We start from the raw sequence: 21,015 nt of genomic DNA on the forward strand, positions 1-21,015 counted from the left end.
GGGGCAGGGCGCCCCCTGAGCCCGCCCCGGTGAGGCCAGGCTTCCCGCGCAGGGGCGTGCGGCGAGCCTCCTGCACCGCCCGGGGCCAGCACGCTCTGTGGGGCGGGCCAGCGAGCTCCACCGCCGGGGACAGCGACACTCAGTGGGGAGCGCAAATCGCCCAGGCGCTGTCCCCAAACTACGATTCCCACGAAGAGCGCCGGGCCAGTGGCTCGGGCTCGCTCCGCAGGGCGATGTGTCTGCACCAGCCACGGGCTCCCGCCGCACCCTGGTGCCATGGCCGGGGTCTGGATACAGTTAAGGGACCCGCCAGGGAAGAGAACTTGGAGGGAGCCCCCCGCCCCGGGAGCGTGTGCAAGTGTGAGCTGGAGGATGCTGGGCGGTGGCAACAAGTTAACTCGCTAAAGGAGAAAATCCCCACTTCGGTCGAGGAGACTAAAGGGAGGCTGACGCCTTTCTTCCGCCTCAGAGACAAAATGGGAGCCGCGGATTTCCAAAACGATCGTGCTCCAGGTGAGGCTCGAACTCACAACCTCGGCATTGCTCTGCATGTACTGCTGTATAAGTACCGCGCGCTAACCGATTGCGCCACTGGAGCTCCGCTTAGCCGGCCGCGCGCTGGCTCTATCAGGGTTCACTCAGCCCGGGGCGGGGCCTCTGCTGAGCATGCGCGGCCGCTACTCGGCGGACCCGAGGTTTCGGCAACTTCCGGCTCGGTGTCGGGCTGCGCCCCGCAGCTCACCCAATGGGTGTCAGCCGTGGGGCAGAGAGAAATGTCACCCGGACCGCGACGGCCGGGCCCTGAGGCCTTCCGGAGCGAGCGGCTCTCCCCGCCGCCGCTGCCGCCGCCGGGTCCTCTGAGGGGCGGGCAGCGCCCGGCCTAAGGAGCCGGCAGGAGGGCCGCGCCACGGCGCTGACGCGAGCCGGGGCTGAGGCTGAGTCGGGAGGCCGGGGCTGCGGGGTTGCCGCCCGCCGCGAGGCCCGACCCGGATCCTGCGGGAGCTGAGAAACCCTTGCACGAGCGCGTCCTGTGGCTCGCGGCTGGGTCCGCCGGGACGCGGCCCGGACAGGCGGTGGCCCCGAGCCGCGTCGCCGCGCCGGGCCCTCGGGGGCCCGCGGTCCACCCGGAGCGGGTACCGGGATGCTCGGCAGCCGACCGTGCCGCCGGCCCTGCGAGGGCGCCGTGTGGTCAGTGGGTCACAAAGGGTTTACTTTTAAAACCAATAGATCCCCAAATACCTGAACGTCCGTTTCTTTAAAAAAAAAAAATTCTGTAAATTGTGTACCCAGGGCTGAGTGATGACTGTCCTGGGCGTCTTTCCTCCATAAATAAGTAAATTAATAACCTTTTTAAGAAGGTGTACCCCATACAATCCAGGTTAGATTTATGGTTATAATTATTACTGCTATATTCAGTTTTTTATTATCGTTTCTAAAGATACTAACAGTGGATCGTTTGTGGCGGCCCTGGGCCTGGCCCCTCCCTGGCAGCTCCGCCAGCTACTTGCACCCTGGGAGGGCAGCGGGCGCCACCTGCACAAAGCCGCCATCACACCCCTGTCTTCCTCCGGGCTGGGCGCTCTCACTGCTGTGTCGACCGCCTGGTTGGGCGACCCCTGCTCTCTCCTAGGAGAGCTAGACGGGCGACCACCAGAGTGGTGGTGGCAGTGCTGGGGAGGAGCCCGCGGGAGCAGGCCGTGGGGGCTGCAGGAAAGTCATCTGTGCAGTTTCCTGGCCAGTGACTGGGCCACGGAGCAGGTTGCACATGGCAAGCAGGAGGATGCTCCGGGCTGATGAGGCCTCGAAATCAGAGCAAAAGGAGTTAGCATGATCCTGTTGACAACGAGGAGGCAGCGCCAGACTGTCACCCAGGGGCCACCTGGAGATGTTCATAGGAAGCTCACCAGCATGGGCAAGCTGGATTATCCGGCTGCAGAAAGGAGCCAGGTGGCAAACCAGGAGAGACACACAAGGAGAGCTCAGGGGCTCTGAAAAGGGATTGCGAATAACTGTGACCCATCAGGCATGGGCTCAAGTCGTGTAACTCAAAGGCCTGAGTGATTTTTTTAAGGTTTTTATTTATGTAAAAGGCAGAGAAAGGGAGAGAGAGAGAGATCTTCCCTCTGCTGGTTCACTCTCTGTAGGGCCGCAGCAGCCAGGCTGGGCCACATGGAAGCCAGGAGCTTCTTCCAGGTCTCCCACATGGGTGGCAGGGGCCCAAGCATTTGGGCCATCTTCGGCTGCTTTCCCAGGTGCATTAGCAGGGAGCTGGATTACAAGTGGAGCAGCCAGAACTCGAAGAGGCACCCGTGTGGGATGCTGGCATCGCAGGCAGTGGGCTTTACTCACTACGCCACAACACCGGCCCCGAGAGAGTGATTTTTGACAAAAATTCTTCCCACAAGTTGGAAGCAGCTGAAAAGATGAATGTGTGGTTTGCTGGGAATTTATTTTTCCTAAATTGAAAGGAGTTAATTTCCTGGTAAATAAGAGAGTTGTGTCTTCTGAAATCCAGCGGCCTGTGCAGAGTCCACCCTTCCTCCCTGTGGAGACTCCCAGGCTGAACCCACCTGGTGAACCATGGCCCCTGGAGGTCCACCTTCCCTTCTGACAACCCCCAGTTCATGGAGCCGCTCCTTCGTCGTGTCAGCAGAGTGACCGGGTCCCCCTGTGCATAAGAGACAGGCAGTAGTAGGGAAGCTGAGTGGTTTGGCCCCTAAGGAAATCAGGGCTGTACCAGAGGAACCTGGAGAGGTCTTTTCTTTTAACATTTATTTATTTGAAAGTCAGAGTTACACAGAGAGAGAAGGAGAGGCAGAGAGGTCTTCCATCTGCTGGGTCACTCCCAGTTGGCTGCAATGGCTGGAGCCGCGCCGATCCGTACCCAGGAGCCAGGAGCTGCTTCTGGGTCTCCCATGCAGGTGCAGGGGCTCAAGGACTTGGTCCATCCTCTACTGCTTTCCCAGATCGGAAGTGGGGCAGCCGGGACTTGAACCGGCGCCCATATGGCACGCCGGCACTGCAGGCGGTGGCGGCCTCACCCGCCATGCCACAGCACAGGCCCCAATCCTGAACCTTTGAAGCAGAACTCAGAACTGCTGCCGCTGGAGATGTTTCCCAGCAAAGAGGAGTCTCCCAAGACCTGCACATCTTTCACCTGCCCCAGACTGTGTCTGAAGAGCAGGGAGCGAGGAGTCTTAGCTGTGGTCCTCACTGCTCCTCTGAAAGTCCTCAGGGACCTTCCATGCCACTCTCGCTTTTCTCATCCACATCCATAAACTCAGGGGTTGACCCATTGAGAGCTTTCCGACCTGTTTGGACCAGAGAACCCCTTTCACCACAAAACTCTTTCCCACACCTGGAAATTATTCTAATCATTTAGTAATTTGTGTAAGATATGTCAAAAGTGATTTTTTAAAATAAAGCTTATTTTAGATTCGTGTATAATTTTAAAATGGTAATACCTACAGTACAAAAAGACAAGTTTCAACTTCTGTTTGCCAAGTAAAGCAACATGTTTGATTTCTTTTAATTATGTAAGGGGAAAGCATGCTTTGTGAGCAAATAACTTTTAAAAATAACATTTTGTATTGGGACAAATGTACTGTATATTAAAATGGATGGAATTGAATGACTCATTGTAATGTCAGAAATAGGCAGAAATTGCTCTCCTAAATGAATGTTTGGAAGTTATCCCTTTTGCACTTTTAAAAAAGAACTGGTTTATTTTTATTACTTTCATGTTTTTGTGTCTAAATGATGAGATAAAACAGAAGGATTCAGACTGCAGTATGCAAATATTCTGCAAGTAACATGAGGTGGGTGTGGCTGGTCTTTGTCCCTAGTGACAAAAGGCCAGATCAGGTATGACAGTGACAGTCACGCTGAGCCCGAGGCAATGTGCGTGCCTAGTGAATGAAGATCTGGATTCCCATCTGTAGAGTGATCCCTTGATCCTCAATTTATTTCCACAAGCTTTTTGTATTTGATATTTTTAGCCAGCGTTTCATGATGGCTATATATTAAGCAGAACATGACTAAACAGGAATGCTACTGTGGAGGAGTCAAAACCCATGTGAGGAGCTGTCATAGCAACACACGTGGCGCTGGGGACTGCGTGTGTTCTGGTCAGCGTGCATCCAGGGCCTCTCAGAGCAATTCCGTTTTCATTAGGAGGGGAGGAACCTAATAATTACTCAGTTCTCTAGCTAGAAGTATAAAAAATGCCCCTGCCACCTGTAGCAGTGGGGACCATCTTGAACACCTGGGATCCCCTGTGTTCAACAGTGTCCGAGGTCCCCTTCCCGTCCTCACCAGCGCCACGTGGGCAGATGACCTTTCCTCTTCCCCTTGGCCCCAGCTCTAGGGGAGCGTGACGCAGAGTTGAGCTGATTGTACACACGCTGAAACAGGAAGACAGTTCGAGGGAGCATCGATCCCTTTCCTCTGGAGTGCAGGCAGAATGAGGAGGTGAGAGCCAGACAGAGGAGAAGAAACGAGAAGGGTTGGTAACAACCAGCCTGGAGGAGAGAGGGAGGGAATGGACCCTGTCCAGTCCGATTTTGTCTTTGAGACGGTTTTTCAGAATCTACCAAAGTTTTAAATGCATATATCCTCCTACCCAGCAGTTTCAATAGGATCCCCTCCTGTAGAAACACGCATATTTCTTTTCTCCAACCTAAGGAGACCTCGATTGTTAAATGTACCATAGTTTATGTACCCTTAAGGAAAAATAGACTACCATTTTCACTGTGACACTGTACTGTCACATCACTTCGAATTTTTATTTTGCACTTATTAAAATAGCTCTTTTAGACAGATGTATCTTTTTAAACCACCCGTCTTGAGAGCTGCTGCTTTCGGCTCAGCTTCTCAGCCTCGGTTTCCTCCACGGAGCAGCAGTGAAGCCTGGAGGGGGAAAGCAGCTCAGAGCCGAGCTCGCCCCGTGCGCGTCTCTTCTCCCTGCACTCTTGGCCCCTGAGCCCTGGACGAGCAGGGCAGCTTCCGTGCCTTCACATCGACGTGTGTGTGTGTGTGTGTGTGTGTGTGTGTGTATACAGGCTGTCCGAGATCGGGAGGGTCAATAGCTAGCGTAACCCCGTAATGTATCCTCCAAATAGGACATGTGTGAGAGTGAAGGGGGCACTGCTGCTGCCAATACTGGAGCAGCAAGTGTGGACGATCTGGAACACGTGGTCCTCCTGGTCATGGCTCCCTTTTGCACCACCATAAATACCTGAAACGTCATTTGGGGAAAATCCCTGCTATATGAATTAATTAATTATTTAATTAACTTGAAAGGCAGAGCCTCCACCCCTTTACCTGTAAATCTAGGACACCCACTTTCCCATGATGCACCTGCATCTCATCTGGGACCAGGAAGGAGAGCCATCGTGGTGGCCACAGGAAGTTAAACTCGTGGCGGCACCATGACACTCCCATAAAACCTTCCAAACACTAAACCCCACCCGAATCCTATCCCGTTTGTATAATCAATTAGGGAACCCCTTGCCCCATAAAAGGGACTGCCACATGGTGGGTGGCCCTTTGTCCTTTTGGCTTCTTGCCCTTGCTGTTGGTCCTTTCCTGACCTCCTCCCAGGATGTCCCCTTGTGGGCAACTCTCTGGCCCACTCACCGTGGGTATCTCCACGTGGGGCTGCCCACACTCTGGTGTGAATCGATATCCCCTCTCTCACTTTAAATACGTGCTGCTCGCGTGTGCGCACTGTATGCATGCCTCTGCCTTCGATTCTTATCTCTGCTGGGGCAAGAGCTTGAAATGTGAGAACTGAGGTACATCTCCCTTCCCGGTGACACTGACGGAGGTAGCCGTGCGGCTCCAGGGTTTCACTAATATTCAGGGTGTTCTTTAGGCTCAAATTTAGGAGTGGGTAGGAAAACTCACTCTGTGGGGCTGAAGAAAGGGAACTGGAGTAAAGCGACCTATGTTCATGTCTCTGCTGAACTGGTCAACAACTTCAATAATTTTCCAGTGGGCTAGCGTTGTGGTGGAGCAGGTTAAGCTGTTGCCTGCTACAATGGCATCCCATATAGACGCCGGTTTGAGTCCCTGCTGCTCCACTTCTGATCCAGCTCCTTGCTAATGGCCTGGGAAAAGTGGCCAAGGATGACTCAAGTGCTAGGGCCCCTGTACCCACGTGGGAGTCTGGGAAGAAGCTCTTGGCTCCTGGTTTGGGCCTGGCCCAGCCCTGGCCCATTGGGACCATCTGAGGCATGAACCAGTGGATGGAAGACCTCTGTCTTTCTCTGTGTAACTCTGCCTTTCAAATAAATAAATAAATTTTTAAAATAATAATTTTCCATTATACGACAGACCACAGTCAGTTTGGACATTCTCCTATTGATGGACATCTTGGGCTATGTTCTGCTTGAGGCTATTATTCTTATGCAAATCCTTTTGTTCTATTTTCTCTTAGGAAAGTACAAGAATAAACTTCCTGAGTCTGTTTATGTATAGTTTTGTGGGTTTATTTTTTTAGCATTTTTGTTATTGTGGTAAATTACACACAACTTAAAATCTCCCATGCTAACCATTTAAAGTGTGTTCAATTCAGTGACATATTAGTACTCTCACAATGTAGCACAGCCCTCCCCACTACCTTTTTCATTTTGTTTTGGTGCTGAAACCTGGGATTAAGTCATTTTTGTATTGTGATAAAATATACACAACAAAAACTTCAGCATCTTAACCATTTTCAAATGCGTGATTCAGTGGCATTAAGTACATTCGCATTGCTGTACAGCCTTCACCGTGGCCTTAGTCTGTTTTGGGTTGCTCAGGACACAATCCCACAAACTGGATATGTTTTAAAGGAAAGAGGTTTGTTCCAGCCCTTAGTTCTGGAGGTCTGTGGCCGAGGGGCTGCATCTGGAGCTGGCCTTGCTGGCCGGGTCCTCAGAGCGTGAGGCAGCAAGAATCCGGGAGCACGCAGGTGCACCCATCTCCTGTGGCCTTTCCCTCTTCTTTCAAAGCCTCAGTCTTCAGCCGTGGGGGCTCCACCCTAGCGAGATTGAGTGTCCAGCCCTCCCAATACTCACAGTGGAGACTCAACGTGAATTTTGGAAAGGATAAACTACATTTAAACCACAGCATTCCACCCTTGGTTTCCCAGAACTTGTGTCCCTGTCCCACACAACACACAAGTATTCGATCCAAATATTCCCAAACTCGTAACTCAGCCCTACATAAAGTCTGAAGTGCAAAGTTGCTCTGAGACTCCGGTCTAACTCCTTCCAGCCGTAAAGTCCAGATGATGAAAGGAAACTGCTACTCCCAATATGCGGTGGTGCGGCAGGCACAGGGTGTAGTTCCCACCGCCACAGGGAGGGGTAGGCAAATAGAAAAAGAGGAAGATTCGGCTCAAAGCCAGACCAAAACCCAGCAGGGCAGACAGGAAGTGTTGAAGGCCTACATCCTACACACTGCACCCACTGAGGGACCGGTGGGGAGCAGGCTGGAATAGCCAGGCCCCTGCAGCCTGGCTGGTTGCAGGCCACATTGTTACCCTCTGGGTTGGCTCTGCACTTTGCTTTCTGCAGCAGGTGCTGCCCATTGCTGGTACCTAGGATCCCCTCTGCAGCACCAGTGGCACGGCTCCCCTTGGCGCCACCCAACTGGGGACTCTGTTGGGGCTCCCAACCCTTTAGCAAACGTCCGCCTGGCCTCCCAGGCTTGCCTTGGAAATCTCAGTGGATGCTGCCATGACTCCTGAGCTCTTATGTTCTGTGCACTTGCAAAACGTGCTCCACGTGAAAGCCACTAAGGCCCGACCCCAGCATGAACCACACCGCGGCCTACCTGAACCAGGCTGCAGCCACGGAGCTGACCCCCAGGCGGCCCTGGGCAGTGGGCCTGAGCCCATGGTGACTGCACTGCCCTGGAAGCGGGGCCTGGAAGGGCCTGGAAGGGGGGAGGCAGCCCTCCCGGCCTCTTTCTCACTGACCCGGTGCAGAGCCAGTGGCTCCCTTTTGTCTGCCGATCTCTTCAGCAGCCTTCCCTTCACTCCTTGCCTGGCCAGACCATACATTTTCCAAATCTTCCCTTTGGAAAGAGGCTCTCAGATCCTGCTGAAAGCAGCCACAGGCACCCACACCACCTCTTCCACTTTTTGTTTAGAAATTTCTCCTGCCAGGTTTCCATCATTCTTAAACGCGGCATTCCATAAGCTCTGGGGAGTGGACACCATTGAGCCAGATTCTTTGTGTATGAGCGAGGCTTTTCCTCCATTTCCAACGGGACCTTCACACCCACCTGGGGCTCCCCTGGTCTCCTCACCGGGCTTACCCGTGATGCTCCTAGTGCAGCATTCTAGATTTTCCTTAAAGCCCCTCCAAAGTCTCCTGACCTCTAACCTGTTTCAGAGCTGCTTCCACGTTTCCAGGCATTCCCTGTGCAGCAGCAGTTTTCTTTAGGTGTCTACTTTTTGTTGCTCTGACAAAATTTCCGAGGCTGGCGCTTATAACGAAGCGAGACTTGTCCAGCTCATAGTTTTGGTGCTTAAAGTCCAGGCAGCATGGCCCCAGCTCTAGCAAGGGCGCCCCTACCTGTACTGCTCACGGCAGTCGGCCTCACGGTGGGAAGGTGAGCAAGGGGAAGAGACAACCTCGCAAGACTGGAAGCCAAAGAGGGAGAAGGGGTTTTGATAACTTGCTCCCGTAAGAACTAACTCCAGACCCCATTAGAACCACCTTATTCCTTCTCAGGGCAGCACCCTCAGTGACCCGACCAGCGCCCACTGGTGTCTGCCTCATATAGGTTACACACCCTCGCCCTGGGGACCACACTTCCAGCACACAAATCCCTTGGGAGACCCTTTCAAACCCCATAACCAAACCCTAGCAACCACTGCTATGGAAACCCCCCGAAACGACTGATTTTCTAGAACCACAAACCAAGTCTGCTCACCCAGTGCACAGCAAGCCAATCACCGACCCAAGGTGGTAGAAAAAAGGTAGGAATATGTTGCCAGGCGCAGAGCAGGGAGTCGGACATCGCAGACTCGCTCAGGGGTTACAGGCAGTGCAGCCTGCAGTGGGGTCAGGTATGGGAGTGCGTGATGGGCTCAGGTGTGGGCCTCTGGTTGGTCCACAGTGTGCATGGGGGGAGGGTCAGTGTGCTCCTTTGGAATGACAAAGGTCTGTCTGGTCTAGGTGTGAACTGGGCACTGCTTTGTTTGGACAACACCATGAGTGTCTGCAAAGCGCTCAGCATAGAGGTGTTAACCATGTTAACCATGGGGGAAATGTACGAGTCAGGGGCTCTTACCCATGTCTCAATCCCTTACCTTGATGAGTCAGTCTTTACAGAGGAACTGTGGGCTAAGGAGCCGCACTGGGGCCTGACAGCAAGCAGCGAGGGCACTGGGGTAGGGGCTCGGCTGCAGCTCCATCCATCTCCTCAACCTTTTCACCCTCCCAAGCTAAAACTCTGCACCTGTGAAATGACAGCTGCCCAATCCTTCTCCCCCAATCCCGTGTATTCACCAGGATACCTTCCGTCCCTACAGATTTGACTATTCTAGGTATTCGTGCAGTCCTGTCTAAAGCGGAATAACGTTCCACTATATGGCTACAGCACATCGTATCTATACACTAATCCGTCAGTAAACATTCGAGTTGTTTCCCTCTGTAGGCCAGAGTGACTAATACTACTGTAAACGCTGTGTACAGATGTCCGTGGGGGTCTCTGGAAGTGCAAGTGCTGGAAGGCACCACTAATTCGGTGGTTAATTTTCTGCCGAGTCACAGTCGCGTTTCCACTGCCGCTGCTCCACTTCATGATGCCCAGGAGCCCAGCCCCTCCACGTCTTCACCCGCACTTTGTCATTTCTGTTCTTTTGTTGTTGTTCTTGCTACTGCTTCTAATAATAGCCATCCTCTCAAAATTGGATTGTTTTTAAGATTTATTTTATTTATTTGAAAGATAGAGTTACGGGTGAAGGGGAGAGGTCTTCCATCTGCTGATTCACTCCCCAAATGGCCGCACCAGCCAGGGCTAAACCAGGCTGAAGCCAGGAGCCAGGAGCTTCTTACTGGTCTTCTAGGTGGGTGACAGGGGCCCAAGCACTTAGGCCATCTTCGCTGCTTTCCCAGGTGCATTAGCAGGGAGCTGGACTGGAAGTAGAGGTGTCAGGAATTGAACCGGTGCCCATACGGAATGCCGGCGCCTCAGGCGGCAGCTTAACCCACTGCACCACAGCACCGGCCCCCAAACTGCTAATTCCCTCCACCACCTCAGTGTCAGTGACTTGCTTGCTCCACGCTGGGTGAGCGCATCTAGGCTGGCAGCAGGAGGGGGGGGGGGGTTCTATTTTATTTTTTAGGAATTTGTTTCTTTGAAAGTCAGAGTTTCAGAGAGGAAGAGAAAGAGAGAAAGAGATCTCCCATCCATTGATTTACTCCCCTCTGATGGCCCTGACTGTCAGGGCTGGGCCAGGCCAAAGCCAGGAGCCAGGAGCTTCTTCCTGGTCTCCCATGTGGGTGCAGGGGCCCAAGGACTTGGGCCATCTTCTACTGCCATCCCAGGCCATAGCAGAGAGCTGGATCAGAAGAGGAGCAGCTGGGACTCAAACTGGGACCCATATGGGATGCTGGGTGTTGTTGGCGGCAGCTTTACCCACTACACCGTAATGTCGGCCCCATAGCTAGGGGGTTCCATAATGGATTCCTCCGGCAGGTTTGGGGCTATTCTCTGACAGGCTCCTGAGAGCACGCACTTGTCCACTCCCACACGAGGTGACTGGGATGCATGCCAGGAAGAGCGAGGGGAAAGCCCCGGATGGAGGAGGGGAGCTGCTGACACAGTGCTGGGAGCAGAAGCAGCAGTCAACGGCCCCTGCCAGGAGGGGAATGAGGACTGGCAAGGGGAGCTGTGGATGTCTCGCTGCGAGGAAGGAGGGAGGAGACGGAGGGCCACCTGCCCTCCAGCAGGAGAAAATGGAAATGTAGTCAACATATGCTAAGCTGGAAGCCCAGCACGGAGCTGGCCTGTGGCCCTCTCCTGTGGACCTTCTGCTGGGAGCCACTAGGGTGGCGTAGACTTCCTGTTCTACTGCAGGCAGCTGAGAGGAGCCAGCACTGGCCTGGGCACACCAGGGGCTTTCTCCTCGGCTGCCCAGCAGGGTCTTAGCTAGGTTAGTCACCTCCACCCGAGGGCCAACAACCATTCTCAACCAAAGGAGGCCTCATATGGGAAGACCAACTACTTTTAATACGTAATGCCCCTTGGGGCCAGCGCTGTGGCACAGCAAGTTAAAGCCCCACCCTGCAGCATTGGCATCCCAATGTGGACGTTGATCCATGTCCCAGCTGCTCCATTTCTGATCTAGCTCTTTGCTATGGCCTGGGAAAGCAGTAGGAGATGGCCCAAGTCCTTGGGCCCCTGCACCCACATGGGAGACCCGGAAGAAGCTCCTGGCTCCTGGCTTCAGATCAGCTCAGCTCCAGCCCTTGCAGCCATTTGGGGAATTAACCAGAGGATGGAGAACCTCTCTCTCTCTCTCCTCTCCCTCTCTCTCTCTCTCCTCTCTCTCTCTCTTTCTTTCTGGCCCTGCCTCTTTCTGTAACTCTTTCAAATACATTTAAAAAAAATTTTTTTAAAGACCTCTCTCTCTGTAACTCTCTCAAATAAAACAAATAAAATGTTTTAAAAAAATATGTAATGCCCTTGATCTTAGAATCTAGCCCCCACCCCCAGATACAAATCACTGCCTTAAACACAGGTCTTAATATAGAGGATTAAGCTTATAAAAATACATCAGTCAGGAGACAGAAAGCATGCCAGTTATTTAAGAGATAATGTGATCCAGAGCATTGTTAACTAAGTTTAAAGTTACCAAGTAGGGAACTGAAGAGTCAAAAAAAGATATTTGCAGTGTCTTTTGCACTTACCATGTAAGCAGGGACTCCAAGAAGCAGCGGCCAGCCTGGCTGAGGGAACAAAGGAAGAATTTAAATCCTTGCAACTTTTAGTTGGAGGCACAGACTCTGCAGAATTGAAGGAAGCAAACCTGGTCTCAAAGAGAAGCAGTGTTAGGATGGGATAGAAAGGTAAGCAGGCCGTGCCCTAGTCGACACTAATGGCACTGCTTAGCCAGCTGTGTCACACTTGAGCTTTGGCTTCTGTGGATTAAAGGAGAGAGGGCATGGTGCACAGCACAGGGCCTGGCATGGAGGAATCACCCAGTGTGGCAGCCAGAGAGCTGGTCACTGCTGTGGTTATAGGAGTAAGACACCTCTCCCCCCAACTCCGCCCTACCCCGTCTCTCAGACCTCACACCGCATCAGGACCCCAGGGAGGAATTGTCCCTCCCTGGTTACTTGACAGGAGGCCTGGCCGAGGAACGGCAGTTCAAAGGTTAGCGGTGTCTCCAGAGTTTCCGCTGGGTTCCCAGAAGTGAGTATGGGATTGACATGCTGTACACCCGTGCCAGGGCCCCCAAAGACAGACAATAGCCAATGCTGCGAGGATGTGGGTGAATCAGAACCCTGGGAGCACGTAAGACGCACAGCTACTTTGAGAAACAGTCTGACAGTTTTTCAGAATGTTAAACACTAAATTCAATCAGTGAAAGACATGAATATAAAATAAAATACACGGGGGCCGGCGCTGTGGCGCAGCAGGTTAAAGCCCAGCCTGCAGCACTGGCATCCCATATGGGCTCCGGTTCTAATCCCGATTGCTCCTCTTCTGATCCAGCTCTCTGCTGTGGCCTAGGAAAGCAGTAGAATATGGCCCAAGTCCTTGGGGCCCTGAACTCACGTGGAAGACCCGGAAGAATCTCCTGGCTCCCGCCTTTGGATCTGCTCAGCTCTGGCCATTGCAGTCATTTGGGGAGTGAACCAGTGGAATGGAGGATCTCTCTCTCTCTCTCTCTCTCTCTCTCTGCTTCTGCCTCTCCTTCTCTCTGTGTGTAACTCTGACTTTCAAATAAATAATTGTTTTAAAAAATACAATAAAATACATGAGCACACAAGGAAAGAGAATCACACTGGACTGCAGCATGAGGACAGGAGCCTGCACGGGATGCCTAGAAGAAGGTGGCTGGATTAGACAGAAGCAGGACGCTGCCCCCAGAGGCACAGCGCAACCAAGAGCAGAGCCCTTCCAAGAGTACTTGGAGCGTCCATCTGGTGCTCCACACCCAAGGAGGAAGAAGACGTGGGAGGGAATCCAGGGACCACTGCTGCACTGAAGCAGTGGCAGGCCTGTTGGCCCCCAGCACTTCCCATCATGGATGGCCCAGGCAGCTGTGATGGGGTTGTTTGTCCTAAGTAGAAGCAAGTGGGAGTAGAGAGACAGAGCAGCACTCTAAGTAGCTGGGAGCACCTAGAGGAATGGGCAGGGGCAGGTGCTTGGCACATCTGTTAAGATGCCTCTTAGGACACCTGTATTTGAAAACATCTGGTGATCCATGTTCAACACAGAATGGAAAATGTAGCAAAACTCACTAGGCAAACATGACCTTATGGAGTAGCCAACTCATAAGAGGAACTTATAGAGAAGGGAGGAGGAAGGTAACTTTGTAACTTAATAGGGACTTCCATAGTACTCAGCTAATGAGGAACTGGGGGCGGGACCTGTGTGCTAGGATAAAAGCTGCTTGCTGTATCTGCTTTGGGTGTGCCTGATCATGAGACACCCGATCTCGCAAGGCTGATGAAGTCTCACTTTCGCTGCACTTCCTGAGCCTGAGTCCATCTCTTGAGTGGACAGGTGAGGGTACTGCCCACACCTGCATCTCATGCCACAGTGCCTAGGTTCAAGTCCCAGCTCTGCTTCCAATTCTAGCTTCCTGCTAATGCACACCCTGGAAGGCAGCAGTGATGACTCAAGTAGTTGAGTCCCTGTCACTCATGTAGGAGTCCTAGATTGAATTCCTGACTCCCAGCTTCAGCCCTGGCTGTTGAAAGCTTCTGGGGAATGAACTAGTGGATGAAAGATCTCTGTCTTTGGCTACCTGCTTTTCAAATAAAATAAAATTTACATTTAAAAAAAGATTATTTATTTTGGAAGTCAGAGTTAGAGAGAGATATCTTCTATCTGCTGGTTTACTCCCCAGATAGCTGCAAAGTCCAGGGCTGGACCAGGCCGAAGCCAGGAGCCCCCCATGTGGGTGGCAGGGGCCCAAGTACTTGAATCATCTGCTGCTGCTTTCTCAGGCCATTAGCAGGAAGTTGGATAAGAAGTGGAGCAGCCAGGGCCGGCGCCACGGCTCACTAGGCTAATCCTCCGCCTTGTGGCGCCGGCACACTGGGTTCTAGTCCTGGTCGGGGTGCTGGATTCTGTCCCGGTTGCCCCTCTTCCAGGCCAGCTCTCTGCTGTGGCCAGGGAGTGCAGTGGAGGATGGCCCAAGTGCTTGGGCCCTGCACCTGCATGAGAGACCAGGAGAAGCACCTGGCTCCTGCCATCGGATCAGCGCGGTGCGCCGGCCACAGCGCGCTGGCCGCGGCGGCCATTAGAGGGTGAACCAACGGAAAAAGGAAGACCTTTCTCTCTGTCTCTCTCACTGTCCACTCTGTCTGTCAAAAAAAGAAAAAAGAAAAAGAAGTGGAGCAGCCAGGACACAAACTGGCCCCCACATAGGATGATGGCATCGCAGGCAGCAGCTTTTCCCACTAGGCCACAATACCAGCCCTATAACAAAAATAAATATTTAAAAAACGGAAAAGGAAAGCAGACTACCCAATCCCTAAAGACCAGATGTGGAGATCCCTGCTAGGTGGCAGGTCCTGCCAGCCCCAACTGCAACTCTGGCTCCTTCCTCAAACTCCCTGTAGTCCCACAGAGCTTGGCAACCATAAAGATGACTCTGCACAAGGAACACCCAACAATTCCGAAAAGCCAGTACCTTCAAAGAGGGCCAGAGATGAATCACCTGTACCTGGGAGAATTTTTTTATGATTTATTCATTGACTTGAAATTCAGAGTTACAGAGAGAGAGAGAGAGAGAGAGAGAGAGTGTCTTCCATACGTGGATTCACTCCCCCAAGTGGCTGCAATGGCCAGGGCTGGGCCAGGCCAAAGCCAGGAGCCAGGAGATTCATCCCGGTCTCCCACGTAGGTGCAGGGGCCTAAGCACTTGGGGCATCTTCTACTGCTTTTCCTAGGTCATTAGCAGGGAGCTGGATCAGAAGTGGAGCAGCCGGGAAACGAACCAATGCCCGTATGGGATGCCGATGCTGCAGGTGGCATCTTTACCTGCTTTACCACAGTGCCAGCCCTGATACCCAGGAGAATTAATAGAGTGAGCAGAACACGACTTTCTGGCAAATACTGGCAAGCTGTTCACCAGGCCTGCTTTGCCTTGCCCTGCTGTCATGGCTAGGATAGGTTCCATGGGTTCCAGGCGATGAGATCCAGGCAGAACGCCGAACCCCACGCAAGCCACTCTGATACTAAGCAGCCTGCTCTCTCTTCCCTCTGTGACAGCTGTGTGTCCGTATCCAAGGTGATGGCAGAAGTGACACCGGGCTGGAGAGAAGATGCTCTTGCGGGGGCTGTCCAGTCCGAGCCCCGCATGGCTGGTGGAGCAGCGCTGCCACCCTCTGTCTGTACAGGAATGGAGAAGGAACTTCCCTTTGTCCACTGAGGGTATCGTGCTTCACTGTGGGTGGTTTTGTTTTGTCCTGTTATGGCAGCTAATGTTAGCTTCACAAATATAAAGTTCACCTTTTAACAGATTTTTTTATTTGAAATTCAGAGTGACAGAGAGAGAGAGAGAAAGAGAGAGAGATTTTCCATCCACTGGTTCACTCCCCAAATAGCCACACAGCCAGGCTGAAGCCAGGAGCCAGGAACTCCATCTGGGTCTCCCACGTGATTGGTAGGGGCCCAAGAACTTGGACCATCATTTGCTGCCTTCTCTGCACATTAGCAGGGAGCTGGGTTGGAAATGGAGCAGCAAGGACTCGAACTGGCACTCTGACCTGGGGTACTGGCATCACAGGCTGTGGCCTAACCCACTGCACCACAATGCCAGGCCAGTGAAGTTCACAGTTAAAAAATATGCAATTTCCTTGGGACCGGCACTGTGGCGTAGTGGGTAGAGCCGCTGCCTGCAGTGCCAGCATCCCATAAAGGTGCGGGTTTGAGTCCCGGCTGCCCCACTTCCAATCCAGCTCTGGATACTGGGAAAGCAGTAGAAGGTGGCCCAAGGCCTTGGGTCCCTGCACCCACATGGGAGACCCGGAAGAAGCTCCTGGCTTCTGCCTTAAGATGGGCTTAGCTCTGGCTGTTGCAGCCAATTGGGGAGTGAACCAGCAGATGAAAGACCTTTCTCTCTCTCTCTCTCTCTCTCTCGCTCTCGCTCTCTCTCTCTCGCTCTGCCTCTCCTTCTTTCTCTGTGTAACTCTTTCAAATAAATAAATAAATCTTTACAAAAATATACAATTTCCTTGAAGATATAAGAGATTGTCCATGAGATCAAGACAGGCAGTTATGGGAGGGAACCAATCAGAGGCTTTGAAAATATAAATGTCAACTCACTGAAACTTAAAATTCAGTAGCTGGCCGGCGCCGCGGCTCAGTAGGCTAATCCTCTGCCTTGCGGTTCTAGTCCCGGTCGGGGTGCCGGATTCTGTCCCGGTTGCCCCTCTTCCAGGCCAGCTCTCTGCTGTGGCCCGGGAGTGCAGTGGAGGATGGCCCAAGTCCTTGGGCCCTGCACCCCATGGGAGACCAGGAGAAGCACCTGGCTCCTGCCATCAGATCAGCGCGGTGCGCCGGCCGCGGCGGCCATTGGAGGGTGAACCAATGGCAAAGGAAGACCTTCCTCTCTGTCTCTCTCTCTCAAAAAAAAAAAAAAAAAAAAAAAAAAAAAAGAGAGAGAGAGAGAGCGAGAGAGAAAGAAAGAAAAGAAAAGAAACTCAGTAGCTGAGCTGAAGAGAATACCTGAACTAAACAGAAAAACAGCAAACTGGGCAATTTGAAAAACATTCCCAGGGTGCGCAACAAAAGGGGGACAGGAGAACAGTGCAGGCACAGGGGGATGAGACCTGAAAGTGGTGACATTCTCTGAAATTCCAAAAGTGGGTCATAGAACAGATAAGAAACAATGTCTTGTAGAGATAGCTAAGAGTTTCCCAGACCTGAAGAAACACACACACACACAGAGAATGAACCCAGGAAAAAGTAACGGACATAAGTAGAGAAAGTAAAACATTAGGGCAGTGTTGCTTGTGTAAAAGCTTTAGACATACTCTAAACACAATAGCTGAGACGCCCCGTGGGGCGCTGGCATCCTGTATCACAGTGCCTGGGTTCAAGGCCCGGCTCCACTTCTGATTCCAGCTTCCTGCTGGGTGGAGCACTCTTGAGGCAGCAGCTGAGGGCTCAAGTACTTGGGTCCTTGCCACTCACGGGGACACTCGAATTGAGCTCCGGATTCCTGACTTAAGCCTGGCCCAGCCCTGACTACTGCAGGCCTTTGGGGAGTGAACCAGTAGATGGGAGAGCTCTCTTTCCCTCTCTTTCAGATAAAATGAAAATAAATAAATAGAATTTTTTTTGACAGGCAGAGTGGACAGTGAGAGGGAGAGACAGAGAGAAAGGTCTTCCTTTGCCGTTGGTTCACCCTCCAATGGCCACCGTGGCCCGCGCGCTGCGGCCAGCGCACCGCGCTGATCCGATGGCAGGAGCCAGGTACTTATCCTGGTCTCCCATGGGGTGCAGGGCCCAAGCACTTGGGCCATCCTCCACTGCACTCCCTGGCCACAGCAGAGAGCTGGCCTGGAAGAGGGGCAACCGGGACAGAATCCGGCGCCCCAACCGGGACTAGAACCCGGTGTGCCGGCGCTGCTAGGTGGAGGATTAGCCTAGTGAACCACGGCACCGGCTAATAAATAGAATTTTTAAAAATATAGCACAAGCATTGCGGCTAAGGAATTCCAAAACGAAGCAGAAGCGTGCCCCGACTCTCTCGCTGTTACCTTGTTTGTGGGTGGATATAGCTGTAGATTAACAATGTGCATTATTAGAAATTTACAAGTTTCAGTACATACATTTATTTACAGAATAACCACTAGACACACAGGAATAGAATGTAGAACGACAATGAATCAAAGAAAACCTAATCAAAAACCAAGTACAATGGACGTTGTTAGTTGTCTCCCAGGCAAGGTTTCCCACCTCAAAGTCTCGAGAGTTTTGTTCGAGTATCGCCACAGTCTTGGGTGGGTGGAGCGGTGAGCTGAATTCACCTCTAGCTTCAAGTATAAACTGAAATTGGACTAAGCCAATATAATATCCCATTCCTTTGCTCCAATAATTGGTGTGGGCACATGAGCCTCCTATGGCCAGTGGGCATACCTGGGTCTCACCTGCGGGCCAGCTTGTCCCCTAGGTACATTTGGCAATGCTGGTTGTACCAAACTAAAGACAGCTCTGCTGCTTGTAGGAAGCCAGCGTTGCTGCAATGTGCAAGACATAGGACAGTCCCCCACAGCAAAGAATCGCCCTTGCCAAGTCCACAGTGCTGAGGTTGAGAAAACCTGGTCAACAAGGAACCTTCCAGAAGATGGAAGAGAGAAGGAAACAGTTTCTTTCCTGGAGCCCCCAGAATAATGCCACTTTCATAATACCTTGATTCCAGTCTTCAAGGCCTATTTAAACTTCTGACCTCTAGCACTTTAAGATAATAAACCACTAAGTTTGTGGTAATTTATTATAGCAGCAACAGGAAACTAATACAGCATGATATTTGGAAAACCCAAAATGAGATGTCAGGAGTGAATACTGTTAAACAGAATGTGTGGGAAGCCATGGATTTGGACTGGCCACCTGCAATGGGCCCTGGGCCCTACAAACCAAACCAACGTAGAGTTCAAGTGCAGAGCCAGAGTTGGTTGCAGGAGGCCCTGCAACCTGTTAACTAGCTAAGGCATAGCCAGGCATCTACATCGCCACCTAAGCTGTAGCCTCCCTCCCATTTGTGTATAAATGTCATATCCTGTTGTTATTGGAGCTCTCAGACTCAATTTGGTTCTAGGAACTGCCTGATACACGAATTGTTTTTGTTCTGTTTGCTTTGTTTTACTTTGTCTCTTTGCTAAAATAAACTCCATTTGACCTAGCTTGCTTTCTCCTCCTTATAGCACAAACATATAAATAATTAAGTACATTCTCTTTTTTTAAAAGTTTGTTGATTTTTATTTGAAAGGTAGAGCAATACAGAGACAGGGAAAGAGAGAGAAATCTTCTATCTGCTGATTCATTCTCCAAATGTTGCAACAGCTGGGGTTGGGCCAGACCAATGCCAGGAGCCCAGAGCTCCATCCAGGTCTCCCCTGTGGGGGGCCCAATCACTTGCGCCATCACCTGCTGCCCGCACCCCCCCCCGCCCCGCCCCCCCCCCCGGGCTTCGTGACAGCAGGAAGTGAGATCACAAGCAGAGTAGGAACTCCATCCCAGGCACTCCGGCACTGGATGCGGTGCACCACATCCCCAAACACATTTTTTTTTTTTTTGACAGGCAGAGTTAGACAGTGAGAGAGAGAGACAGAGAGAAAGGTCTTCCTTTTTCCGTTGGTTCAGCCCCCAAGTGGCCGCTATGGCCAGTGAGTTGCGGCTGGTGAGTTGCGGCCGGCGCGCTGTGCCCACCCAAAGCCAAGAGCCAGGTGCTTCTTCCTGGTCTCCCATGGGGTGCAGGGCCCAAGCACTTGGGCCATCCTCCACTGCACTCCCTGGCCATAGCAGAGAGCTGGCCTGGAAGAGGGGCAACTGGGACAGAATCCGGCGCCCCAACCGGGACTTTCAGAACCCAGGGTGCCGGCGCAGCAGGCGGAGGATTAGCCTAGTGAGCCGCAGCAACCGGCCCACATTTTCATATTTATTTTATACTCCTTCATGGATTGAATCCAGCTGCTAGATAACACAGGCTGTCACACTGGATTAAAAAAAAAACTCAACTCTGCGCCATCCATGCGGGTGTATCTCAATCAGTGACACAGAAAGCTTATGGGAAAACATACACCCATCGTCTGTTACCTAGTTGTTATCATCCTTCAAAGGTAATGCCGTAAAGTAGCATTTTATCCGCTCGTGATCCAGTGGGTCAGATATTGGGCCTGTGCTCAGCGGGGCAGGTGTGCTCATGTCCCCTGGGGTGACCCAAGCAGCAGCAGTCATCTAAGACGGTCTCACACAGCTGTGCTGGCTGGTGGCGGGACCGGCTCTCCACATGGCCGCTCATCCTAGGAGGCACATGGTGGCGGCAGTACCCTGGTGATGAGGACTGGACCCATGTGTCCCATGTCAGTCCTGCTGGCTCCTGAATTCAGAGCAAGCCACAGTGCTGGCCACGATTCAGTGGGGAAAAGGACTCAGCCTCTGCACGGAGGAGCGGCCGAGTCACATTGGGAGGGCGACGGAGTGGGAAGGGAAGGAGTTATTGTGGCACCTGGAAAACACCAATGCACAAAACAGGTGTGGAATAGTAGCACCAGCCAAACTTGAAGTCAAGGGGAAAGAAAGTGAAAGGAAATAATCTGAGTGATAAAAGGAACATTACCACAAAAAGAATAATTGTGAACCTAGCTTCATCTAACAATGTAGACTGAAAATATGTAAAGCAAAATCTATGAACGTATAAGGAGAAATTGTCTAAAGTTTATTGACCTTTAAAAAAAAAAAAAAGATTTGGGTCGGCACTGTGACTCACTTGGTTAATCCTCCGCCTGCAGCACCGGCATCCCATATGGACACTGGTTCTAGTCCCGGTTGCTCCTCTTCCAGTCCAGCTCTCTGCTGTGACCCGGGAAGGCAGTGAAGGATGGCCCAAGTGCTTGGGCCTCTGCATCCACATGGCAGACCAGGAAGAGGCTCCAGGCTCCTGACTCCTGGCTTCAGATCGGCATAGCTCTGGCAGTAGCAGCCATTTGGGGGGGTGAACCAATGGAAGGAAGACCTTTCTCTCTGTCTCTCTCTCTCTCACTGTCTAACTCTATCTTCCAAATAAAAAATAATAATTAAAAAATTTTAAAAAGATTTTATTTCTTT

At 52.0% G+C, this 21,015-nt stretch overlaps 1 non-coding gene across 1 annotated transcript; it reads right to left on the reverse strand.

The window, feature by feature from the left end:
- Positions 1-505: 505 nt before the first annotated feature.
- TRNAI-UAU (transfer RNA isoleucine (anticodon UAU)) lies at positions 506-598 on the reverse strand. The gene is given in 2 exon segments: positions 506-541; positions 561-598. It is a non-coding gene; the product is annotated as a tRNA-Ile (tRNA).
- Positions 599-21,015: the final 20,417 nt, after the last annotated feature.

The sequence above is a fragment of the Oryctolagus cuniculus genome, chromosome 2 (genome assembly GCF_051225735.1).
Source record: "Oryctolagus cuniculus isolate XC-2025 breed Fujian yellow rabbit chromosome 2, ASM5122573v1, whole genome shotgun sequence".
Lineage (NCBI taxonomy): Eukaryota > Metazoa > Chordata > Mammalia > Lagomorpha > Leporidae > Oryctolagus > Oryctolagus cuniculus.